The sequence below is a fragment of the Columba livia genome, chromosome 11, assembly GCF_036013475.1.
Source record: "Columba livia isolate bColLiv1 breed racing homer chromosome 11, bColLiv1.pat.W.v2, whole genome shotgun sequence".
Taxonomy (NCBI): Eukaryota; Metazoa; Chordata; class Aves; order Columbiformes; family Columbidae; genus Columba; species Columba livia.
This window is the reverse complement of record NC_088612.1, coordinates 7768265-7795921: the sequence shown is the minus strand read 5'-3', so window position 1 is coordinate 7795921 and position 27657 is coordinate 7768265. Positions and strand designations below refer to the sequence as shown.

The window sequence follows — 27657 nt, the reverse complement described above, 5'->3', positions numbered from 1 at the left end:
TATACTAATTAAATATTCAATTAAACAAAGATAAAATTATGGGAAGAAAATTTGTTCTTGCCTAATGGGCTATGTCCCGTTTATTACTTTTCCACACATATACCATTAAAAGCTCTGCAAAGGGATGCAGGATTGTTACTCCTGGTTTATGTCTTCCCCTCTCTCCCCCACAGCTCTTTGTTCTGACGCGAGCCTGTAGGACGGGGTAGGTAAAATCAGACCGACGGACAGACAGAATTCCCTTTCTGCTGTGGGAGAAACCCCCCATTCAAGACTGTTCTGTGAAATACAGACATTTGCAAAGGGCTTGCATGCGGGAATATACTGATACATGGGGAAAAGGGGATTATTATCCTGATGAGGCCTCTCTTTGCTATTAATGATGACCAAGACCAGATGCCTACAAGGAACACCCTGGAGACCCTCTAGTGGGCAACTCTGGGATGACCTGCCAAGAGAAGAAGTTTCTCCCTGACCCTAAATAATTAGAGTTTAGACTTCTGCCAGGAAGCCCGAGGGTTTAGCCCAGCCCCTTGGAAAAAAATACGTTAGAGATGTTCAAAATGAACAGTAGTTCTTGTCGTTATCAAAATAAATGTCAAATGGCTTTTTCAATCTTGCTTTGGACTCCAAAGAGACCTTGCAGCAATAAATCTCATAGGTTAATAAGTCACTGGGTTAAAAAACACCCAAACCAACGCCACGGAAACTGTTTACTTTCTCAAATTTAAACTCACTTAATTGTTCTTGTGCTATAGGAAGAGTGATAAATCATTCCTTAATTTAACTTCTCTGTGGTGTTTGCTAATTTGTAAAATGCTTTCACTCATCTTCTAACTCATTTTCTCTCAATGCTAAAGGGTCCTCATAGTTTTTATTTATTTATTTATTTTTTTTTTTAAGAAAGTGTTTCATTACCCCTTTTCATTTATGTGACATTTCTATGAACTGTTTGTTTTGTATACTTTTTGCAGATTGAGTGCCCATAAACTGCTTATTCATACAGTGTAGTGTTACCACCTACTTATTACATTAGTTCCAAATTTTGTTTTATTTTGTCTTCTATTGTTTTCCCTGCTGCTATGCATTAAACCATGGGGTTTATTCACCTTTCCCTAATGGATATACATTTAACCATTAGTTTTATTCACATTTCCCTAATGCCCAAGACTTTTGCATCCTTTTTTTCCCTTTCAAAGATCATATATATTAGGGAACTTCTGGAAACTTTGGGTCCATGTAATCAGAGCTATGTGTTTATATGATATTTCCCTTTTATAAAACCTGAAGGTTTACAACAACAGCAGTCATGTTTTGCTTTTGAGAGCAGAATACTTTTGCAGGGTGAATGCAATGAAGCCCTTTACCTAGGGAAACCTGGGTTCACTGTAAGATGTCATTTGTACAAGTAGTTTGCTGAGTACTTTTCTCATGATTAGCCAGAACGAATTACCTTCATCTTTCTCCTGAACAGGACAGTAACTTTTAAAATAATGTTTATCAGCAAACAGTTTTCTCAGAAACAGGTTGGGAGTGTATCTGTAGCAAGTCGGTCCAGAAGAAAATTAAATTGCATTGTTAGCACTTCCCGGATAACGTTTTTTCCAGAACCCTAAGCAGATCTCGGATACTGAGTGGAGGCAGGCTAGTCAAAAGAAACTCTGAAGCTTTTGGTGTTTGGTTTTTTTCTTTAGGCAATCATCATGGTATTTCATGTGGGCCTTACAGGAACTGTCAGTCAGAAGGAGCTTCCCCAGCTGAATGAATGCACATAATGTTGCAATAAGTCTATGCTATGAAATTCAGAAATGTAGATGGGGGGGAGGGTGGGAGGAAAGGAACCAAACCAAACCAAGCTTTCATCTCCCAAGCTTTGGGTCAAAAGTTCCAATGGAAACATTCAAAGGCCTTATTAACCCTTCTTCTTTTGTGGTTGCTGTTTAGGAACCTTCTCCAACGAATAGTACTTCTTTATTTCAAAAGCTGCTCTTCATTTAGATACATGAAGGTCAAAGAAAAGCAAAAAATGTGGGCAAGTTCAAGTACAGTGTGAGTGGCTAAACCCAAACTGATGACCCCATTCCTTAATGCAGATACAGTTCTGCCTGCTTCAAGCTGCCTGTGCAGAAAATAAAGTAACACACATGAAAGATACTTCAGTGTCAACACAGTCAGACTGTAATTGCCAATTATAAAAGGAGACAGTGAGGCTACAATATTGATTGAGTTTTTGGAAGAGAAACTAAAGTAAACATAGTACATTCTGCAAGCATCGTATCTTCATTGTGCCAAGTTAGATAAAGCAGGGCCAGAGGATTTGTGCTGTAGAAGTGGCTTGTCAAATGCTCCCCTTGACAACTGAAAGTCTTTCCCAAAATGGTGCCTCTAAAGGATTTACTTCTTTTCTGTACCATTTGCCATGAAGCACCAAGCTCACAAAGAGAAAACAAAAAAAAAAATAAAAGGGGGGTGGGAATCTGATAGATTTTGAAACAGAGATTCTCTGTTAAATTCCAAATGGTTTCCAACTGTTTCAGATTCAAAGTATTTCCAAGTATATGTGGAATTTAAAGCACAGAAACAATTGGACAGTAGAAGGGATGGAGTTTAAGCATCCCTTGTTGCTTTTCTGCCATCCTAGTGAATGCGGTGTGACACTGAAACTATGAAGATGGACACTACCAGGCTTTAGCAAAGGTCAAATGTCTGCTTGAATCAGCTGGGTTAAAATTCACCTGCAGGCTGCATGTGCTGTTCTGTGCATCCTCACCCTATAGTGGTTCCAGATGACTCCCTGTCTTTTTCTGGGCATATCAAGATCACACCAGGAATCAGCAGGCCAGAGAGAGACTCTCGATCTAATCTTAAAATACAAGCCATAAAGAAGAGTTATCTGTGGAGTTGAAGGGAGTTGGGGGTTTCTTGTTTACTGCTGAGGAAATCTTCAGAAGTTCTCAAAAGCAATGAAAATGTAGATTCTTTTGCTAGTCCCCATGTTTTCTTTGCTAGATTTTTTTCTTTTTTGAGGATATGTTTTCTTGTAAGATTTGCTAAACAGTCTGGTTACAGCCGGTTTCATATTCCCAATTTCCTTTGGTTTCACTGTGACTTATACATGAATTTGTGGGCAGAACTGGATGGCTGAGTAATTTATAGAGAAGGTCAATACTAGAATTTGTGTGAATAATTGATTTTTAAGCTTGTTTGTGATTTTCTTTTTATATTTTTTTTAAACTGACTGTTTAGAGTCCAGCTGAAAAAGAGCTTTTGTTAATTTCCTGAATGCTTCAGTGAGTTGAAGAAAAAAACAATCCACACTGAACTGTTTTATTCTTAGGAAGACTTAATTTTAGTCAACTTAAAGTGTACTGAGAACAGAACAAGTCAAAAAAAGAAAATTAACAAAACTTTTGAGTTTTTTCTTGGGCTTCCTCAAAAGAAACAGTTTGATCAGTTTGACTTTTTCTTCGCTTTGCTCTTAAATCAAAAAGGCATTTTGAAAGAATCTTTTACAACCAAAATATTTGTCTAACTGTAACTGTTGCTGAAAATGGCTGCCAAGCGTGAAGAAATTGAGTTTTGTCTTTTCTGTAAATTCTGTTATTCTTAAAGTCTTTGTTTTTGTCTATCAGATCTTGAGCTCTTAATTTAAAAGTCAAAATATATTAAAGTTAAATGTAAGCTGAAAGTAAACATCGAGTTCTGAGCAACCTTGGGTACAGCAAAGGGGACTAATTATTTTCAAATTATTTTAATATAAACCTAGTTTTTCAAGATTAACTGAAACTCTCTGTTAATAAGCAAACAAAACCCCTTGCAAGTAGAAAGAAGGAGCATTATTTGTAAATAACCCTTTTTCTCCCAATCTGAGGTCTATTGTCTTTCCAGAGTACACTGAAATATTCCCATTGACTTCAGGTTTCAATCCCTCATGTTCCATCTTAGTTGTGTTTAAAAAAAAAAAAAAAAATTAAAAATAAATAAATAAATAATAATAATTAAAAAAAAAATATATATATATATATATATATGAATTATGTAATTTTTCTGGCCACTTTTTCCTAACAGGTCTCATGTCTCTCAAGCATACAGTGCTGTATCCATCTATTTCTCATAACAGCTTGCCCCAACCTCTTATTGCCATTTTTCCTGCTACCTTTTCTCTTTCTCTGACACATTGTCCTATCCTTTTCCTCCCTACCACACCTTGCTGTTGGATCACCTCATCCTGCATCCCATTTGCATACTGAATACCAGCAGATACAAGGTACCAATGTCATGGGACATGACCCGCAACATTTAGATTGAGGCGTGCGTTTTTGGATCACTCACCCTAATCCCAATTGAGATGAAATGCATCTGAGCCACAGCTTTGGCAGATGGCACACAAATCAGGTGTTTGCAAATTCCCCCCCAAAAGTGGGAAGCATTTGTGTATGCTTTGTAAACTCCAATGCTTCCTTAGCGACAAAGAGACCAGGCTTCTCCTTGGGCACCCAGGCAGGGCTTAGTTTTCAGGGGATTTTCCAAAAAAACATACACACTACTTTCTGCTAAATTGGTTTCTGGGGGGGAAGTGGACTTGTGTGTGTGGTGGTTGATGTGGTGGGGATTTGTTGTTGTGGGTGTTTTTTTTTTTTTAGCTTGTTTTTTCTCCTACTTAATATTTGGAGCTCACCTAAACCTCTTGCTCAGTCTCCTGTAGATAATTAGCTTGAATGCCATTTCCATCCGTTGTGTTAATGTGAAATCAGACAATGTCAGGAACTGGTAGAATGGGTTTGAAATGAGATTGCTTACTTTGTGGGTGTGCAGAGGGGATTCTTTATATCTATCTATCTATATATATAGATATGTATTTTTTTTTCTGGGACTTGGGGAGCCACTGAGAAGTTTGCTTCAGGTATCTTTTCACTTACTCTTATTAGCTACATTGCACAGAATTTGCATTAAGTCAAGAGCGGGGACAGGGGGATCTCAAATGCTTACTCCCTGCACTTGAAACAAACATCAGTAAGAGGGTTACAAAGGTTAGTTATGAATCATTTGGAAACCCTGTTTTGCAACCCTCTTTTAATAGCTGCTTGTCCCCCAATGGTTGCTGCCTGCCCTCTTCCCGGTGGTATCTGTACCAGGCAGAGATGTGTTAATCAGCTTTATGAAGTTTGACCGCAGCAAACCTCCTGTACTCAGTCAGTCAGTGTTCTCCTCTTCACTGTTCCACTGCTTGAATTCATCATTTAAATATCCTTGGTGGAGTCACCCAGGAGGGGATTCTGCAGGAGGTCAGGGTGCCTGTTTCATACTTCTGGTAAAGTTTGAATGAAGCTCAGCTGAATGAGGCTTCTTAAATAAAGTGGCTTTTATTTTTTTTCTGATTTGCCTCCAGATTCCCGGGTACAAGTTTTGCCCAGTGTTGTAAGTTGGGAGGAACAGCAAGACAGTTGCAGATTTACACAGGCATAAAACTAGTGGAAGTGAAACCAGTACCCAGTTCTTTTATCCTGAACACAATGCCCTTTTGCCTTTCCTCTGCCTTGCACTGAAAAGAAAGATCCCTACACCCACCACCACATTGCTTTCCTACCACCTCATTACTCTTCTCTGAATGCTTCTTGCTTTCCCATTTCAATGGTGAACGGGTCCAAAAAATTTACAACAGCCCTCTTGTCTCCCAGGGAGGAGAGAAGAGCCCTGCAAGGTGCTGGGTTTGCTCACCAGCCCTCCTATTTCCTCTGGAATGTGCTTCATATCTTCTAGCCTGAACCCCATCCTCAAGCTGTGATCCTGCAGCAACATGTGTGGGTCCTATATGGGTGTCACTGCCCGTCCCCTGCCCATATCGTGGCTACAGACACCCAGCAAGTGTAAACTCACCTTCCCCGGCACTGATTTGTTAAATTTCTCCATTTGACACCTCCTTCCCCCCCTGCACCTGTCCCCATGTCTCCTCTCAGCGTAGCTGAACTTTAAAGGGCCCAGGAGAAAAAAAAGAAATCAGACTTTAAATAATTTATTTTGGAGAAACAGTCAGTGAAGAGGAACAAATAATGTTTCACTAAAAGAAGCGGGACCTTTGACACTCCCCTTTTCGCTCGGGTACCTGAAGGCCTAGCCGGATTGCATTAGTGAAATTTTCATTTGATGGCATTTTAATATTCTGCCTTGATGACTTTTTAGCAACATTTACTTTCAGAGGTCTTGAGTGCTCCCTCGGAGGAAATGAAACATGTCAAAGCCCATTACAAAAATCAAAATTTAAATACCTCGGCCACGTTGGGGCTCACACACAATCCCATCAGCGCTTAAACTGCGGCTCACAACTACTCATTCACTTGCTCAGTTGGTAATGAGTACATTTGATGAAGCATTCTGGGGTCACGGAACATACGTTAGTGATCTAAACTTAACCCATTGATTGCTTATACACAGAGGACCAGGGGATGGGGTATTTTATTGAAATGTAATGTTAGAATAATTTCCACCAGTGCTGAAATAACTTTTTTTTTTTTCTTTTCTTTTTTTTGGTAACAATTGCTTTGATGAATTGGAATGTTAATAAGCAGGATGGGAGGGCTTTATTTAAGGTGGGGAGGAAGGAGCCAGGCTGGGAATACAGAGTAGTTAGCTGAGCTCTTCAGACACTGAAAGGCAAATATTAATACAAGACAATGCTGGGGTTATTTCCTTACAAAACCTCCAGCTGGACTTCATTTGAAATCTTCCTTGTTCCATAGTCTGCCTTCTTTTCTTACTATTGATTAGCATGGTGGAGGCAAATGGTGATGTCTAGTGCAGGATAGTAGAGTGGTAGCAAGAAAAGTGCTAAATTCTAAATATTGTAGCTAAAATTCAGCAGTAAAATGTGTAAGCTATCTGCACAATTGGTACATATGCTGCATTTGGTTCTGCTTTCGAGGTTGCATTTTCTGTGGACCGCTTTTCTTTTCTCCTTATTTTTCAAGATATCTAGCAAAAACAGCTAGGGATGTCTGGCATTCCCTTGTTTCTCTTCTCCTTCCTCACAAAAATGAGAATCTTTTTTTCTGCTGTATCTTAACCTAGTGCACAACATAACCATGATATCAATATGCCAGTGTTAAGATTTTTGTTGCTATCATCCCGAGTGTATGATACATTATCAGCAGCCCAGCAGTGGTTCCAAGAGGTGTCCCAGCCAATGTTTTTCCATGCCCAGAGAAGGCTGGCTCCAAACTGTGCTCTTTGGCATCCTAGTGCCATCAGCAGAAGTCTGCTTGGTTCATCCAGCAATTGGTGTCCTTTCAGTCAGGCAGCTTCTCTCCATCCTCTTCCTTTTAAATGAAGCAGTAAAACCAGCATTCAGAAAGCAACTATGACGCAGAACTCAAGAGTTCATTAGGATCCAGAATAACCCCTCATGCAAGCAAGGCCAGATATCACAAAATCCTTACAAACAACTTTGTATCCATGAAACCTACTTTTTTTCCAGCCAGAAAGTTGTGTTTCAGAACTGAAGCTCACATTTCAGAGCTAAATTTAGTCCTCTTCTGTTATAACTTTAAATTTGTCTCTGGAGCAGTCTCCATAAGATGCACTACCAAAAATATTGAGAGCTTCAGTCTTTGACACTGAGGTTACAGGAGGGACAAAAATTGTCTTAGTTGAGTAACTTGTTGAATTTTGTTGCAAGCTGCAAATTGCTCCAGGTTAAAAGTCAGCTACAAAATCTAAAATCTGGAAAATTTTGCAGATAGACTGAGCAAACTTTGGACCCACGCTGAAGTTCATAAAGGACAGTCACCTTTAAAGCTGATTTCACATGTGAGCAATAAGATGCCGAACAGCCCTTGAAGATGAAAGAATGATCAAACTTTGGAAAATAGCTTGATCTCACCTGAATATCAATGACCCTTTGAGCTGATGGGAGACTTTCTCCCTCACACACAATTAGATAGAGATTAGGCTGGGCTGGAAATTCCCAAAGGCAAAATACAATAAAAACATTGTACATGGGGAAGGTTGTAACCCTTTCTTTTGTTGATGAAAGAGTGGCATAGCTCTAAGGATTCATAACATTAAGCAGTTGTAGGTATTGTGAGGAGACCACTATTAAATTGAGTCAGGCCCTACCACTATTTTGTTGTGGGCTTTTATTGCTGGGAGGAACACGGAATGCGGGAAGCATCTTGAGTGTAAAAGCTCTTTCTGGGATTATGAAGGACAAGTGGTTCAGTGCAATTTATACATGCTATAAATGTTGTTAAAAGTCCAGTTGCAGCCTCTCACCAATTACTCTGCATTGCACTAACCATGAGATGAGGAGGGTAAAATGCTGGTTGTTACAAACAAACTTTAGGAGTTCCTGTTATTCTACCTTGGCTTCTCTTAGGATATGAGACAATTCATTGTGGGCAATATAACCGTAAATTATTTTCAACTTCTTTTAGTTATCTTCTGGAAAGGTGTTTGCAATCAACTTTTATGAGTAAGAACAGTTAGCAGGAGCCAGTTTTACCCACGTTTGTTTAGATGATGTCAAATAGCAAGGCAGGCAGCTAGCAACTGGTGGAATTATTCAGTGAATTTGTGTAATGAATAATTTTGACATTCTGCAAAGGGAAAAAGGAGGCAGATTCACAGAACTTGTTACAGATTCTTCACTCAGCTCTGTTAGTAACTGAGCAAAATCAATACAATATGAATGAGGGATCCTGAAATCAGGTATACCAGAGAAATATAAGCAGGCATCTGTAATTCTTATTCTTGGTGAGTCGCATTGTACTTTTTGCTTTTGCTGAATTTGTCAGTGTCTCCATTACAGAAACAGGGAGCAAAAATTGATCTGTGAGGGCTGTCTTCATCACATAGTAAGACTGCAAAGTAAAGGACCTCATGTGCACTTCAGGTTTTGACATCTTTGTGCTCCAGCCCATAGAAAAGAGCAGCCAAGCAATCTGAGTGTGATATGATAGATAGTCGCTCTGAGAAAACACCACCATTGAAAAGCAGCCTGGTTGCGTTTGCCCTGGTTCTGCCAATCTGACTCAAGACCTGTCTATGAATTCATTGACCCATTTCTCCCTTGTTCTGGTGCCCGTCCTGCACATCACGTATGCTATAAATCCATCGCACGGTATGCTGCACTGCTCTTCTGTAACATGAATTTATGCTAATGGCTGTCTGCATATGCTTATATCACATATCTATATTAAACTTAATAGTCTGTTACATTGCTTCTTAACCCTGTGTCCACACATGATTAACTTTCCTGATTTCTTTCAAAACCGTTATTAACACAGTGTAGCATTTCACTCAACATGTCACTAACTTTCCCTGCCTGATGCGGGAGTTGGGGTAATTATGCAGCCCTAAAGCTCTTCCAAGTAACACTGTACACAACGAGTTATGAGTTTATTCAGAGATTTGGGGATCTGTATGGATGTGTTCGTGTATACTTGCTTTTGTTTAAAGATAAGTAGTGGTAAAGGATGGTCCTTCAAAGATAGTTTTTCAGTTAAATGATCATAATGAAGTTCAGTACTTTTGGGCCCAGGTGTCAAATTCAGAGGAATGATCATCAGCATGCTTGCCTTTGTAGGGATATGTGTGAAAGCCACTTGAAAGTTGAAGCTGATATTTCAAAAACAGTTCAGGTGACATGGAACCCACTTTCAAAACTTTCTGGAGACCTACAAAGAGCCATACTTGAACCACTTTGACAATGCAATGATCACAATCTTAAATGTTACTTTTACATTAATATGATGAAACAGTGCTCTCCAGATCAGCAACTAAATCAGCAGCAGGGGCAGGATCAGCATTCAGGAGTTTGTAGTCACAGACTGGACGCCCCCAGCTTTCACTGTATCTATACCCAACACTCCCAGGGAAAGGAGAGTTTTGTATAGGTGTAAATAACAAAGCAAATGCATAAGTAATAATTATAATAGCAACTGCAGGTCATGTTGGCATGCAGCTGAAAATACGTATAAGCCAGATGCATATTTAACACTGGAAAATCTTTGTCTCTCTTTTTTTTTTTCTTAGTCCAATGGCTACATGTTGCTTTTCCTCACCCCCCATACCTTCATCATTTTGAACCTCCTGTGTGGTCATCACGATATGTAAGACAAATGATCTTAAGAAATTTTTCACACAACGTTACATTAACAGGATGATAAGTTTTTATAGACTTTTCTAATAGCTGTGTGCTTATTTCAGTGTTTTTCAGATTTCCTATTTATCTGGCTTTAAAGCCTTTTGACATCATGCTAGAGCAACACAAATTATTAATAATAATAATAATAATAATAATAATAATGGCAGTGGTCATAATTTTAATGGCACAAAATTAGACTCAATAAGCCCCTGTGGATGTTCAGCTCCTGTCTGCTTTGGTCGTGATGTTTAAATCCAATGCTTGTGAACATAAAGGTTTCTCATAATTCACATAAGCAAGAGGCTGTTGACTGGGCTAATGGGACAAAGCAGTTTCAACTATGCTGTAAAATATTGCAAAAAGGGTCATTTTCATCTGATACCAAACAGAGATAGTCTCTCAAATGAGTGTTTCTGCTCCACAGGCAACTCTCTCTATGAAACTTTCCAAACCTGTGTCTGACCTGTTCTCCTACCCTTCTATAGAAAAGTAGATCCACCTCCAGCCACTGAGCTGGAATGTGAAGCTCTTTCCACCATAATTTCCACAGCTATAGTGCTCATTTTCAAGCTCAAGTGGAGATTAGGAACAAGACAGGAACGTTACTGAGGAATTTCAGTGTAAAACTGACTTTTCATGGGTTTTTCCAAATTTGAACATAATGAAAAGTAGAATCAGGATGTGAGTTGATAGGATGTTCTTACTTCATGTACCATTTACTCTGCAATTTTCTCTTTAAAAACTGTCATTACTGTCTTGTGTAAGGGCACAACTGAACTCATGGAGCAAGTTAGTGTGTTAGTGTTGATGACTAGTGGGGATAGACATCAGCATGGATTGCACTTTTTAGTTACAGTACAAAGACATGGTTCATACTCTGAAGAGCTTTCTGCCTTGACAGACAATACATGAAGCAAGAGCAAAGGAAAAACACAAGCTAGTAGAAAAGTAGTGGAAATAAACTGTTTCCACCATTCTGTTTTTTATTTTCCTGTTTAGTTCAGTTTGTACAAAAGTTTTCTGAAGCTTGTTGACAACTGTTTTTTGTTCAGCCCAATTTTGAATTCAGAAAACTAGCCATGTTTTAACAGAAAATTAAGAGAAATCTGCTTCAGTTTCAAGCAGAGGCTCGAGTGGCCAATTGTAGTAGCCCTTGCCAAATACAGTTTGTAGGTTGTGCTCAAATAAAGCTTTCTGATACCATGGGAAGGCAGGAAAGATGGGGCTCCTCAGTTGCTTTGAAGGAAACAACAACCATCTTGTTGCAGCACTCTTCCTTCTTGCTGAGTGGGCTGCCGTTTTTTTTGTACTTAACGAGTGGACAAATGCATAATTTACTGGTTTATGTGCAAATGGACTTCTAGCTTCTGCTGGATCAGTTCTGGCTCACAAACTTCTGCTCCAGTACTTGAACTTACTTTTTCCTTTAGTCTCTGGCCAATAATTTCTATTTTTACTGGATGACAGTCAAAGTGATAGAACTATTTCTCTGCCATTAAGTATGGCTTAACTAGCAGCCACAATGCTATGAAATTATTCTAATCATGATGCAAATTCACTATATAAGTTGTTCTTAAAACCGGTTTACTAAACAACAAAGCTTGCCAATAGCATTAAAGAGAACCTAGATTGAATTGCTCATATCCTGGTTTCTGGCCATTCTGAATCTGGGAAAGTATCTGATCCAGCTCAGTACCATATTTAAAACTAGTGGCAGCCAAATCTGAGCTGTATAAATAATGAGTCCTCTCTGGTATAGTACATGTAGCCATCATGAAACAGGTTGAGTACTAAGCAGGACAAAAATAGTGAAATACCAGTGTGCTCTTGGGATTGATTGTATCACATAAGTGAGCAGGGAAAAGGAAAGGACTTTTGCTAGTAGAAAAAAAAAATGACTTGACAACTCTGGGATGTGTTGTAACAAGAACTTGAATAAAATAAATAGGGAGCATTTTCAGGCTGTGGGGGCTGAATGAACACAATCAATCTTCCAATCTCCCTTGGCTGGAACTGCGTCACTCTCACCCACAGTTCCCTCTACTGAATTAAAATCCCATGGTAACTTAAGTTACAGAGTGAGACTCAAACAAGGGACATTCACTGAAGACTCTGTATATAATCGTATAAGGGATTTCTGAGTGGAAGGTTGTAGTGAGTTACAGCCTCCCATTGGTGCCAACCCACAGAACGTATCTTGCTGATGGCTTGATGTGGGCATGTTCAAGAAATCCAGCAGCCTCTGTTCAGGCTGAGTCTACATCCAGGCAATGGCATGATAATAAATTAGTCATCAAGCTAAAGCTGCGCCATAATTTTCTGTGTCTCCTGCTGGCATGCCTTACTCTTACATACCATTTCTTTATCAGTTCTCTAAGTTCTCCCTGCTTTCAGATCCACACTTTTCTGATCCCTTTTAGGATGCTTTTGTCTTTCTTACTTTAAAGGAACCATGGAGATACCAGAATCTTCATTGTGGTAGTTTTGAAGAGAGGAGCTGTGTCCAGGGCTTCTAGGTGCTTCTTCATCCAGGTGGTAGAGAATTTATGCTACTGTGGTTTAGGGAGCTGATGTGCCATACTTTCTGTATTAACTAGTATCTAGTGTCACGTGGCTCTTTGTTTTTTTTTAATTATTATTATTGTGGAAACACCTAATATTAGCCTGGTTGATGTGAGACTCTTGAAAAAAAGATTTCATTAAAAACCTTTGTCTGGCTATTTATTATGCTGCTGGTCCCTGGAAATATAAGATGTCACATGCAGGAGTCAGACCTTCAGCTCTGTAGAGCTTCTGTTAATTAAATCGCTAAGTGTGTCTGTCATTTGGAAAACCACAAGAAATGCGATGAGGGCAAGGAGAGAAGTGCCCATCTTGTCCTTTTGCAGAGCAGCGTTTGGATCACTCTGACCTCAGGGTCTCGTAGAGCGGGTGTCCATCCCATCTTACCCAAGGGAAGAAAGCAGGGACCGGCAAAGAGTCAGAGCTGGGGGATGATCTCTGAGGTCTTTTCCAAGCCAGTCGATTCTGTATTTCTGTGAAGCGTGTGGCCAGGAGTTCAGCTGGAGACTTTCAGGCCAAACTTGCCCCCCGTAGACACACACTTCACCCTCTCCTCCCCCAGCGGCCCCACACATCTGACATTTCTGTCAAAAGATACCCCGAGTTCCTCCTCCTCCCTCCCCCTTCTTTCTCATCTCTCTGCCCCTTTTATCCCCCTCCTTCTTTCCCCTTATATGTGAATAGTGAGAAAATGACTGGAAACAATGTGCCAGTTTGCAGCACTTTACACTGAGGCCCTTTTCTCCTCACCCCTGACTTGCGAATGACCGAGAGTTGTTTTATTGTACAAAGATTCTCAGAGAAAAGAACTTTTTTTTTTTTATTTTACCCAATAACACAAGAATGGGCAACGGGCAAACAGTTAGTGCCTTGTTCCCAGCTGCCACTCAGACCACGGCGGGGGAATCGCTAATGGGGTCTCTGTGTCCCCTCTCTCCTCTGTCTCTCTGTCTAGTTTGGCTCCCGCCTCAGCTGGCTGCCTGCGAGTGAGGGTAAAATGCTCCCGAAATAAGCCGCTCCACTCTGTTTAATAATTCCACCTTTAGGTGTTTTCAAAGCAAAAAATATTCTGAATTTTTTACCATTGATATGTGGAAGTCAAGCATACAACGGGGGAAGGCTGTGGATGTAGTGACACAACTTGTAATTTGTCCCCTTGCACCTTGAAGTATATAAGAGCTACAGCAGAGGATGCCCATCTTAGAGAGGAAAAAAATTAGAAAATAATTTCCGCTGATACTTTAGCTGTTGATTCATAGTTGATATCTAAATGTCAGCTTTTTACAGCTTAATCATGGCTTTATTAACCCTCTTTTTCCTAGCTGAAAGGCAGGCTGCCTAGAAGGACAGAATAATAAAGATTGGAGGATGGGGAAGCTGAAATGTGAAGAGTGAATTAGACTTGTTTAGAAAAGAAAAGACTAGACAAGAAAAGACAAGCTGGGAAAGAAGGGTGTGAAAAAAAAAAACTAACAGAAAACATGCCATTGGCTGTCCAAGTGTTTCATATTCTCAGCAGCAAAGGATGAAGCATGGTTGTTGGAGACACTGAGAATTTGGGGAAAAAAAAAAGCTTCTACTTAATTTCATCCATAATTCTCAAAGCTCATCTGTCGTCTAAAATCCTTCCAACTTGTTATACACTAAGTCTCTGATTGCGGATAGGATTTTCAGATTCTGATGAAGTTAGGCACTTAAACTCAATGAGACACGAATCATCACATTTCCTTTTAAAATCCCACAGTTTGAGGTCTGTTTTGATTTGTTTGATTTAGCAGGATGACGTTAGATTTGTAATAACAACATCAGGGTCCAAAGAAGTTTTCATGACGGACTAATGTGTTTTCCTGAGAACTAATCATATATAACATAAGCAAAAGTACCTCTACCTAAAGCTGTGGGACACTTCTTTACTACAATACTTTGTTTTAATTGTTCATAAATACTTCCAAAGCTGAGTATACCTCATGTTGAGACATTAATTTTTATATTTTTCAGCAAATAAGTTTTCAGTCATTTTGATAGACTGAAAGAAGTTACTTTGCTTGGCCAAGTTAAAGAATGTGCACCATTCATCTTCACCTAGACACAGGAGAAATAAGGAAATTTTTTTTGGATGCATCTCCCATTATGAATTTTTGTCCTGTATCAGAGCTTCTTTCTCTGGTGGGAAGAAAAACTTTAATGTTTTTCTCCTATAGTCAAATACCCAAACATGAGCTTCTACATCTCCTGAGGATCCCTTGGCTTCACTAAGAGCCAGGTGGAGAGGAGGAGAATATAATGGGAATTGTGCCAAGAATAATAAATTACTTCTAATGATTACATCTAATAACTAACTATAATATCCTTCACTTATTAAGTAAAAAATAATTGACATGCTTTTACTGTAGAGAATATAAAAATTAGATACAAATATGAATCTTCACAGGGTTAGATCTCTCCGAGTCTCTTTTCTAAATACTGGAAAAACTGAGATGCTATTACTAAGAAAATCCAGGTGTATTAGAATCGAACTTGCTCTAGGCTGGGTGAGACTCTACGGATGCAAGACTTTAAATATCTTAATCCATTTTTGAAATATAAAGTAGATCTTCTCCAGTTTCACCAAAGCCTCATATACTCTGTGCTTCTGAAGGTTTATTTCCATGAGTGTTTTCGGTGCCAACTATGAAATGTTGCATTTATCTTTGATCCCATTTAATCTCATTCTCCCTCTTATTATGGATAGGAAACACTTATTTTTGAAATTTAAAAGATACTTTCAAATTCAAAGATATTAACTTGTATCTTTGCTAAGCAAAATGAAGGTTTTACTCCATAGACAGCCTGTTTCTAGATGTATTGATTCTGCCCTGTTTTTCTTGGCATCGCAGAAAATGGAAATACATTTAATGTTATTAATGTCAGAATTTCTGAAGTGGGATCCCTGCTCTCAGTGTAAATGTTCCATATTTAGTGACAGGATTCTGTAGAGATTTCAGGAAGGTCTTGGAGAAGGACTGGGCAAAATTCAGATCAACATGTATACAGCTGCATTTCCAAAATTTTTGAGTTGATGAACCAAAATAGAAATCTGGTTGTGCCTTGCTCTATTTTTTTCACATCACTTGTTTCAGGGATGCAGATTTGTGGGAACAAGTTAATTTGATCCTATTTTGTATGGAAAAATAAAGGGAGTGGCAGCAGCTCTGTGTGTATGGAGCTGCTAAAGCTTGTAGAAACCCCAAATTCCAATTAAACCTTGATGCTTTGGCCATAAATTTCTCCAGGTAACTGTGCTTAGGCTTAGTCTCTCTTCCATTCCCGCTCACATTTGTGATAATCTCCACAGTGAGTGTGGTCTTAGTTAACTGTTGCTCAGGTTGTAACTCAGAGAAGCAATTCAGGCTGCGAGAGCAACATTTCAATTATACGAATAATCAAATTCAAAATGTTATTTGAATAATTTGAGTTCTTAAATTAAGCAAGCACTTTTTTGCAAGTGGTCTATAAATTACATTTTCTGCTACATTGGCAGTAAACGGGTAATTAATATCTCAACTTTTCCTTCTTAATGTTGATTTAAGAAAAATAAAATAAGCTTAGAACATAAATGAGCTTTGCTTTCATAGCTCAGACATTACTGTCCCTGCTCAGTTAACTGTGTAGCTCTGCTATATTTCTCTTTCCTATAGCTGGACAGATATATAAGCATACAGATCCTTCTGTTTAATTTAAATAGAGGAATTCTAGAACTAAAGAAATTAAAACTAAGTTGTTGTATGTTTTCTGTTGATTTCAGAGAAAATATATCTTCATTTAGAAAATGAAATTATTTGTTTTGTTACTTCTCATCCTGTACCAACCAGGCATTTTGGTTCACTTGCCTAACATCAAATGGATGTAAATGTAACTGCTTTCCTGATAAGGCAAATGTACCTAAGTTACAACAATAAAAATTTGCAATGTCATAAATGCAGGAAATGTACTAAAAAAAAAAAATTATCAGTCTTCTCAGAACGCCTTTGTGAAAATGCCCATTTTTATTTTGCTAAACTAAAGGACAGTAATTCAAACGGATAATATGGGATGAATAGTTAACATTTCTCAACCAGGGAGAAGTTATTAATTGGATCACTGGGTGACACAAAGAAGGTGTCACCAGTGACTAAATACATACATAGTTCAATCAGTTAACCCCTACGATAGATATTATGTTGATAGGGATATTTATAAGAAATAAATTTGCTTGTAGTGTAAAGGTTAAACACTTGATGATCCCCTTCTAGGGTTAAATGTAATGAAGTCTCACCTGAGTGACAGTAAGATATATAAAAGAGAGCAAGGGAGACAGGGGGAGAAAAAGAGATTGCCTGTTTCCAAAGCTACACTTAGTTTTATTTCCCCTGCATCTTTCTACTAGTTCTATCTATTTCAAAAGTATCAATATTTTTCATTTTTATTTAACCAATTACTTTTTTTTTCCCCAAATATATATATCAAGCACCTACCTGAAATAGCTTTAAAACCAGATATGTTTCCTATAAGCTGTGCAGAGTGCACATGAGGCTAATGATAGCCATTCTTTATTTGTACATCTCATTTGTCCATCCTTCCATCTTGTACTAAACTGGTTTTGTTTATGAGAACTGTTAAAAAAATATTAAAAATCCACTGAATTCTGAAATTCTTTCCCTCTTGGACTCTATTTCCCCAGCCTCTGCCCAGAGCTACGAGCTGAGCCAGCTGAGACTACTGAAATATCAGAGAGACAATGACATTTGAATTCTTGGTTGTTTTAATGTAGAGCTTAGGAGATGGAAGGTGGCAGAAAGTGAGGGGATCTATCCACATAACTGAAAAGAGACTTCACAAAATACAAGAAGCTCTGACATATAATCAGCAACGCGGTTTCATACAACCATAGCTTATCTAGATCGACTCAACTCTCGCATTTGCTCTGACTGTCAACATGGAAAAAACTCTTGGCTGCTTTAAATAGAGTCTGAATTTGGCATTTTTTTGCCCCACTACACCCTACAGGGTACTGGAGATCAGAACCTACAAAGACCTTGGCCACAATCTTATTTTGAACCCCTGCACAACCTCCTGCAAGTCCAGCGAGTGAGTCGCTCTGTGCTTCCAGCTGACGTGCATCTCCAGCCCTGCATCTTATGGAATATTTGAGAGTATTTAATTAGATAGATATATATTTTTTTTTACCTAAAGAGATATTAGGCATGATTTTTTTTTAATTGTTTTTTTGTTATTTGAGAAGATGAAAACATGATCAGAAATAATAGCTCCATCGTTTCCTACTGGTCAGAATTGGTAGTTGGTTAATTATTCAACAGGCTCTGGTGTTGCTGCCAAACCCATCCTTTCTTCTCAGAGAATAACAGACAAGCTTGTTAGAGCAGCTTTCTTTGGACTGTCACTTTAGTGTTGATATGGGGTTTACTGAGATGCCAGCACTTTAATTTTAGTTTATACTTTTATTCTCTTATTTCTGTCATTAAAAGTGTACAACTTTCCCTGCATATTTGTGCTGGCAAGATAAACTATATTCATATTACCTTTGTTACATCATGCCATTCTTTTGCAGAAATTATATGCGTGGTTTAATGTCTTTGCAGAATTTTAGAATTAATCTGTATCTCGTTCCTGGTACCGTATGTTGCTGTTTTTCACTGGTATGGAAATGCAGGTAATCTTACACCCTCCATGACATGGGCAAGTGCTTTACAAAAAAGCATCTTTGACAGTTATCTTTTATACTTTAACATGACCAAAGAGTTAGGCTCTTAACCACTAGGCCTTGTACTACTTTGGGATTGCACAAAAGGCACAAGTCTTGTGATAGTAGTATCCATTTATGAGTTTGCATTATCATTTCATAAGGCAAAACAGAAGGTGATATAAGCCCACTGCCATTCCTTAGTTTTTGACGGAACATATTCATCAAAAAAGCATGCAGTCCCCTGAGCTTGCAGCCATATGCTACAGGAAAATGTCACCAGTTAAAGATGTATTCATTTGCTGTTTTGAAAACTCTGTTTGATATTCATGCATTCCAAGTGTTTTGACCCAGATTTCTGTAGAGGCATTAGATCCAGTACTGAACAGGAAGCTAGACAGCTGTTGCTTGTGTAGTCAAAGGAAGAATTTAAAGTAAGGGGAAAAAAAAAAGAATAGAAAAAAATGAAAACATTTATTAATGCATGCCAACATTTTGCACAGCCAATATGTTTAATACTAGATTAACTAATATAAGCATATGGAGATGCATTTGTTGCAAAGCTTTAAAGAAAAGAACAAAGAAAAAAGTTGGATGTATCTAAAGTTCACATAGAATAGAATTTGCACTTTCTCCTATAAATGAAAGCCTGGTGAAATGGCAACATACTTTAATTATAAGCTACTTGCTAATGTCACAACATTTAAGTTTGGGGGCTATATTGTAGTACAAACCTCTCAGCGTATGCCTTGCCTAATCCAGAATCTTGCAGGTAATACAAATCTGTACTGAGTTGTGCAGTTTTGGCAGTCTATTTGGCCCCAGAATCATAAAAAAAATCGTTCATTGTAATTATAGATTCCTTTTTAGTAACTCCAAGTACAAAACAGTTATAATATAAATATACACATGTAATTATTAAATGCTGGCATTTGTTCTGTAGCTGTGGCAAAGATGCTGCATTTTGTTATTACTGGATTTATACAGAAATCGTTTTTCTGATGTTCATATGTCCTTTGGTAGTTGAGTAACAATTGGAAATAATATCAGAAACAAACCTTATGTTGGTTTGATAGGACTTTATGGGGGTATTCATCTAATGTCAAAGCTACTTGTACAGATTGTCTCTCTGTAGCTCTTCATATCACCTTCTGCAGGTGTGGGTGGTATGAAGTATTTCTTGGGCTGGCCTGGCTAGTCCTGGAAAGGAGCCCATTTCTTTCCTTTGACTGTCAAAGGGATTTTGCTGATTTGTCCAGATCAGGTGCCAAACCTTGAGACAATCCCCCTCAACAGTAATTAACATGACCAACTCATTTATTAGTATTAGTGGAAAAACTTTTAAACTATTAGGTTCAGACAGTAATCCCCTATTAATTTCAATATTTTCTGTTAACAGATTTTATACCAAGTCAGTGCAAAAGTAGAGGAAAAGGTGAGAACAACTCGCCTCCCCAAAAATGTTTTTCATTTTCACAGTGAAATATATGAAGATGGATGCTTTTCCCAATAGCTCTTTTCCTAAGTGTTTATCAAATAGTTTATGCAAACACATTTCACCTTATGGTTTATTTATAAACAGTTCAATTTCATTCTCCAGAAAGGTGTGGAATTGGTTACCCAAGCCAGGTGCTGGTTATTTATTTATTTACTTACTTATTTATGACTGGGTGAATGAAACTTTTTAAACAAGGGGAAAAATGAATGAAGAATAGTGAAGAAATGATGCTGCAGTTCAGAATGAATAAATCAACAGGTCTAAATGTCATGATGCTGAATTCTCCAGTATCTTCATGAATAGTTAGTCAGGGTACTTGTAGATGCCTGTCGACAACTAAAAACCTGCAGATTCAATGGTGTGGTTGGAATACACACACATATACATATGTAGGCATGCAATCTTGATTGATGTCCCATATAAATGTCCAGCACTTCTGTTCAGATGTGCTGCACATGCTGTGAGCACACATCTACATGGACAGATCTACATCGACAGGTATGTGTGCAGTAGTAATCACTCTTCCCAGATAACAGTGTTTGCACTTGAGGTGGAAGAACTTCAAATGTCATGTTGAATCTCAGAAATCTAAGGTTTATCTTTCTAATTCAGTCCTCTAGTGATGCAGGGCTCCACCATTAGAACTGATGCTCTGGCGGTGACTCCTTCTCAGAAGCCAATTAGGGGGACAAGGCTTTTTTTTGTCAAATATGATCCCTCAGGTGTGTCAGAAACATCACACTACAAACCCAGGAAATGCAGAAACACTTAAAGAAAAGAGTTAAGAATGGCCATGGAAAGATCATGGCTGAGAGGGGAGGGATTGAGCAGTGATGAGGAAAATAAACCTTTGGTGGTTGTGGTTGTAGGAGTTTGCAACCAGAATTAAAAGAACAAGGTCATAAACACTTATCTTCCTGTTGATTAATGAAAAGCAGCTAAAAGTATCTTCCTGACTGCTAGGGAAATTTACTCTGTTAAGTGAATGTTTCATAGTGAAACACTGGAGTTCTTGTCAACTGTGTAACTTCTATGTATATGACCCTTATTTCCATAGAAGTATCATGCAAATATGTTTCACGTAATTCTGTTCAGTAGTGATTACTGTTGAAGCTGAAGTTTGATATTTCCGTTTCCCAAGTCAATCAACAAAGTTAGAGATCTTTCTAAGACTAGTTGACCCACTGGGCTTGGTTGGGTGCACGAAAGAAATGTTTGGTTAGTCTGACATCTGGTAGCTTTGACACCCACCCATGTCCGTGAATTCATTTATGCCCGTATCATCTGGGCACAGATCCAGGCTTCAGCTGAAGCACATTTGTCTGGTAATAAGATTTTTCAATCCTTCCACCCTTGTCTTTTTCCAGTCATAAGATACTTTGCGTCTTAAACTGACATATTTTAAATTTTTATAGTCTACTTTTGCAAGATACTTCCATATGGTTAAAGTTAAAATTCACAGAGGCTATAGATAGCTGGGTCACTCTTTATATTGATCCAAAATGTGGTGGCTTACTTAGGAAATACTAGCTTTGTACAACAAAATGTGAATTAATAATCGTTTAGTTCTTTGCTAATAGCACACCTGACACAAAATATCCTGTTATCCAGCCTGAACCACTTAGGAATTAGCAGTAACATACTGTACTATAGCCAGTTTGAACAGATGGATTTAGAACCAGAGAGTCAAATATATCCCTTTTTGGAATTAGTCTGCCTAATTTACTCATGTTACTGTTATAGAGACACCAAGATAGCTGATGGTTTTGCTCTGCACTGTATTTACTCGGCTGCATTGCCACACAGAAATGTGATTCATAGACTCACAGGAATTGCAGATGGAAGAGCCATATTAGATCATTCAATCCATCTCCCTGCTGATGCAGAATCGCTCGCTACAGCTACAGTACATTTTCTAGTGTTTTGTCTGATCTAGTTGTAAAAGTCTCCTGATGTGGGACTTCCACCGCTTCCCTTGGGAAATGACTCCACAGTTCATCTTTCAAAACTGGCGCTGTCAGAGACCAGCTAGAGAAAGAACAGAACCATTGACCTGTTCTCAGTTGGGAATTCCTCCCTTCCTAATCACTAGGTGACCCTCCATGGAGATGCTGTGCCATTAAAATCACATGGTGCTTTTGGACATATCACAGATTTACAGTAATGGACTTTTTTTTTTCTTCTTCTCATTTGCAGAGTACGCTTTCCTTTTTCAAACCTAACAGCTTTCTGTTGCCTACTTTATCCCAATCCCTCTGATGCATCTGGCGGTCCCTTACATGGTCTAAGCAAAGACTTGGCACCAAAAAAACATCCATCCAAACAATCTCATCTCCTCTCTGCATCCTTGCACTTCTGATGTGAAAGGTTCTCATTCTCACAGAGTCCTGGCCCACCATCAGTCCCAGTCTTTTCTCTGCTGCCAATGAAACTGTCTTTCTGGAGGATTTTAGTTTCTTGTTTACTGCTACAGTAGCTTTTCTTTTATTCCATAAGAGTAAGACAAAGGAATTTCCAGTTTTCTGCTTGTTCAGAAAAAGTCTGGCCAAGAAGGTGAGAATTGTTGTCAGTCAGCATCAATAAACAATTTCCAAAAAATGTCAGCAACTAAGAAATGAAGGGGAAAAAAAAAAGACTTGTTTGACTGAATGAAATATTACACTTAAAAATCTTAATACACTGTAAATAATCAGAGGAAATATTTAGAATTGTTGTGGGCATCATTTCAGTGGAATACTTTATTTATTTGACTTCATAAGGGGGGAAAAAAAAAGTCAAAGTTGAGGCAGACAGTTCCAGTTATCTGTATGTATACTGGCTTTTCATTCAGCAGCTCTCTTTAATGGGGCCGGATGACCATCCTCCCATCCTTCCTGGTTACCTGCTTTTACTCTGACTTACCAAAATAAGGCAGGCCAATGTCAAAAGATTTCACTGGAATCAGTGGGCCATCTACTGAAAAAGGCCAGATTTCAGCTCAGGAGCAATTAGGAAATGGAGACCGAAGAACTAAAACTAGAAAAATGGACATCAGTTTAAAATATAGTGACCAAAAAAATATACATATAGTTTTTTCCTAGGTTCTCAGCCAGAATGGGATATACCAAATACCAAGTGAAAGGGCAGTAATGTCAGTAATTCTAGCCCATCTGGAAGCAATAACTACAGTCAATCACAGAGTAAATCCTTATCTGATGAGATTTCCAGCCCAATTTTTTTAGACACGAGAGGTTCAGATAGTTCGGATAAGGTTTGGCAGCTGAATTGGTATTTGTCCCAAGCAAACCTCCAGAGGTTCACCAGTCACTAGTAATAAATGAAAGTCTTTATAAGGTGATAGTTATTTTGTGGGCAACATGAGATAAATTGGTGGTGCCAGCCCAGGTCCTAGGAGACATCTGTCTGTATCTGATGCCATCACCAGCTTGCTCGATATCTCTGCAAAGGTGCTGGTACCTGAAGGTTTTAATGAGCCTTCATCCAAAGCAGGTGGCTTTTGCTTTTGCCCTGAGGTAGAGTGGGAACCCAACTGTTTTCAAGGGCAGTAGATCCAGCACATTCATTCGATGGTGCAAAAGGCTCTTTGAAGGAGACATCAGTAGAGAAAACAAGCTGCTTGGGATGTGATACACACCGTGAGATCCGCATCCATTCCAGTTCTTTCCCATTAGCTTGTTTGCCTGCTATGCCAGGTGCTCTCATTAGCCATATGTACAAATATTTGTCTAACTTTTTTTTTTTTTAATCATTCTGATATTGTATGTATAGGAAGAAATTGAGCCGATAATATGAAAATCAATGTTTGAAAATTTCCTTTTGGCTGCTGGTAGCTGGGGCTTCTTTTAACAGCTCCTGTTGCAGTTGGCTGACTGGCCACTTTTCCAACTACTAGGTACCAAATTAGGGAAAAAAAAAAAAAAAAAAAGAAGATATGGATGAGATATTGACCTTCCACATGTCGTACATTTTACCGATAAGTATTAATGACAAAGACACTAAGGAGTGTAATCTCCCATCAATGAATCAATGCACATCCCATTAACACTCCATGAGGGGACAAGATAACCGTTAAGAGTTTCACACTTGCTCTTTGTGTAGGACTCCCTCTAAAGGCTCTGAAGTCCTTTTTGCCTCAGGACCATCAGTATATTGTAATTTTAATGAAATGAAGAGGTTCTAGGAGGGAAGGAGACTCAGATGAGTTTACCTTACAAATTCCAAGGTTGGTCCGTACAAAAACTGAACGTTTATTTGATGTGTGTCAATTCTAGTAGAATCTGGAAAATGAGAAGTCTGTAACATCAGCCATTCAGATTGTCAGCAAGATCAGCAAAAAACAGAGACAGTTACACAGTCAGTTTGAAACTTCCTAGAAATCACAGACTATCAGTTTTAAGTCATCTCTCTCTTCTTCCCCGTTTCTCTGCTTTAAATTGTCCCTCCAGTTTCAGAAGTGACACCAAACACCCACCCTTGACCTCTTCCTTTGTAGATCTACAATCATCTGCAGTAGTGATTTAACTCACAGTCCCTGCACTGTGCAATTTCTGCTTCTGCTGAAGCTGAAAACTGGAGCTAAACTTCATGGGAACCTAGAGGCATCTTCAGGACAGAGATTTAGCTTACTGCCAATAGCCAAGGATAAAGTAGTTAAAGAAAGCACTGATGTTACTCACAGTAGTTTGTTCAAGTTAACCATTAGATTTACTGGGCAACTTTGTCAGGTTCTTGAAATGCTTTTGAACACAACTGTGTGGTGCAAATAAGAGGAAAATTCCTTATGTGTATCTAAATCATCTGGGGAAAATTTTCCTACCAAGCAGTCCTAATTTAGGCTGATAAATCAGAAAGGGGAAAAAATATTCTGAGTTGCATGTTTTGTTTTAGAGGGTTTTTTGTTTTTCTTTTCTGAAGTACCTGGTGGGAAAATGTTCAAAGCCTCTGAGAGTAATTTGTACTGAATCTTAATTTGAGGGGAGGGTGAAGTCCCCTTCACTCTTTTGAAAGTATTTCCGTAAATTTAGAGTAAATTTAGGTACCATAGTGTCAGTGAACTGAATAAAATCCTCTTCCTTAGTCTTCTATTTCCCTTCCTTCCTCCACTCTCCTGTATTTATGTCTGCCTGAAAATGTTGAAAACCCTGCCTGCAATTCCATTCCGTATTATCTGGTTTTGCAATTAAATGTGCAGTCTGTGTTACCAGTATCATGGGAAGACAACTGGGCTGTCTGCCTCCTTCCTGGTCGCCTCTCAATTGCTTCAGCCTGCAAAGAAAACATTGTGGGACTTTGTTCAGAACAGTAAGAAACTAAATATTTATCTTCCCTCTTATAATTTATGCAGCATGGGATTAATATAGAAAGTACCAAGACTGAAAGGTCAAGTGAGCTTCCAAACACTGTTTCACAATGCTATATCATTGCACTTTTACCATGGCCTGCTTTCTAGAACATGAAGCACCAGTAGCAATGATGCACCTAAAGAAATAATCTTAACTGTGCTATGGCCTGAATTTCTGTTATGTATTTATAAGTTTCATTTACATTTCCTGTAGGGATCATTATCTCTGCTGGAAATTTTAAATCAGTGTTAGTACCAAAAGAGTCCACATTTGTGGGTTACCCTCTAATTGTTTGCAGGCACCTGCTGATGTTTTAATTATTCAGTGGACTGGCTGTGGCATGAAGATAGTGTAGGAGTGGGATTTTCTAGGGTTGGACCAAGTCAGCACAGCCCACATCTCAGTAATGCGTGGAACATTCCCTTTTACCTTTGCACTGCCATTTTTGTAGGGATTACAGGTGAGGTTAGTGCACGTCAGCAGGCATGCTGTACACCACAAAAAAGGGATGTATCTCTGGTAAGTGCAGCTTTCATTAGTTTTAAGTTGGCTGAATCAGATAACATGCCTCCTCACTGTGTCCTTTACACATCTGCTTGGTAGAGCTTGTCACTTGGTTGTGCCCTTCTTCTGAAGATAGAAAACACCTGTCCGTAAGATTGCATCGTGTGTCAGAATAGCACATCAGTTTCTACGCAGAAGATATTTAAAGTGCTTGGCTAAAGTTGAATGACCCAGGCTACTAACAGATATAGTGGGTTCTCCATCTCTTGAAGTCTTCAAATTAGGACTGAATGCTTTTCTGAAAGATATCGTTTAGCTGAACGTGATTTATTAGCCTCACTATAGTGGGAAATGGGTGAAATACTAAGACTGGAATTATAGAGCAGTTTAGCATAAGTGACCTGATGACCTGTTCTGGCTTTAAAATTCTAAGAGCTTAGCCAAGGATCCAAGAAGTGAATACAGCTTTTTTATAAGCATGATGTAAACAAGTTTATGTGGATGTGTGTGTGAACCAGGACTTGCTGAGGTTTTGCTGGAGGTCAGATTTGTAGCACGTTAGAGGATAAGTCCAGGTCTTCATTAAAAGAATAATTAATAATGATAATAATAATTGGTAGGAGCTAAATACAGTAATGGCATTGTTTTCCTTTAAATGTCACCTCCCTTGGAAGAAAAAGAGGAGTGGAAAATTATAGGTGTCTGGCCAAAAAAAGGGAGGGGACATGAAGCAGGAAAAATATCAGCCATCAAAATCTTCTGGTTTGCAGATAAGAGGGGAATGAAAGATTTCCTGCACACAGGGAACAGAGGGCCCGGGGGGGGCCGTGGCCGGCTGGGAAATGCCCAGTGACATCTATAGAAACCCTCGCAAATAAACAGCTCCCGCCTGGCTCAGAAGTCGGGAGATGCGAGGGGGCAAGCGGGGCCGGGGGGGTGATGCTCCCGACCCCTCGGCCGCCCGGCCTGACCGAGTCGAGCAGTCACATCAAAAACACCCTCAGCCTTTAGATGAATGGGCTGTTTGTTTTTCTACCCGATGACTTGATAAGAGGTCACAGGATGTGTTCTATTTATTTATTTTTTTTCCTCTCTCTTTCATTTTCTTTTTTTTTTTCTTTTTTTTTTAATATAATGAAACAATAGGTAAGAGAGAAAAGCCCCAACCCAGTCCCAACAGATCTCTCCGTCCCCCGTGCTGCTTCATTTCCTGCCTTTTTGGAAGCAGACATCCCCCTTTTGTTTTCCTCCAGCCTGGCCAGCGCGTGTCGGTGTGTGGCGGCCACCGAACAAATAGGTTTTGGCCACCGTCACCTCCTCGCCCCCGCCTGCCCACCCGCCGCCACTTGCTCACGGCCGGCGGCTTCCTGAGGCCTTGGGCGGCCGCTGCCGACCCACCGCCGGCCTTGCAGGAAGCCATGGCAGCCCGGGAGGAAGCGACGGGAAATCCCTGCAGCTGCCCGATTGCACTCCCGCGGCCGGCGGGACACGGCCGGGGCGTGCGGGCGCACGGCGAGAGCTTTCCTGTTGGCCCGGCCATGGTCCCCCCACACTAGGGCTTGGAAATTGGTGGCACGCCGGCTCCCACACGCACGCCGCGGGAAGTGCTGGGAGCTGGAGATAAGGGCTCCCGCTCTGCGCTGGCTGCCACCCGGCTCCGCCGCCGCGCGGAAAGCGGGAAACAAAGCTGAGGCGCCCGGGAGCCTCCCCGCGTTCTCCCAGGAGCTCTTGTAGCGGGAAGGGGACACTTGGTGTCTCCAGCCCTGGTTATGGGAAGGACAGGGACCGGGTAATTTGCTGGAGAGGTGCAAGTGAGCATGCCGGGAACCCCCAGGGAGATGCGAGTCTGAGGAGCAGGGGAGCTGGGGGTGTTTAGCCTGCAGAAAAGGAA

General features: G+C 39.5%; 2 long non-coding RNA genes across 4 annotated transcripts in view; one reads left to right on the top strand and one right to left on the bottom strand.

Moving 5' to 3' along the window:
* Positions 1-27657, top strand: part of LOC135580559 (uncharacterized) — a 79296-nt gene that overhangs the window by 28669 nt on the left and 22970 nt on the right. The gene's annotated exons all lie outside the window — the stretch shown is intronic.
* LOC110356557 (uncharacterized) overlaps positions 17398-27657 on the bottom strand; it is a 50141-nt gene continuing 39881 nt past the window's right edge. Inside the window, exons 8-10 of one of the 2 annotated variants that reach the window (XR_010475356.1) lie at positions 25122-25185; positions 24128-24197; positions 17401-23808 (exon numbers count right to left, since the gene is read on the bottom strand). This is a non-coding gene — a long non-coding RNA (uncharacterized LOC110356557). Of the gene's footprint in view, positions 25186-27657 lie in introns of both variants that reach the window. The other variant, XR_010475357.1, reaches the window with a different exon arrangement.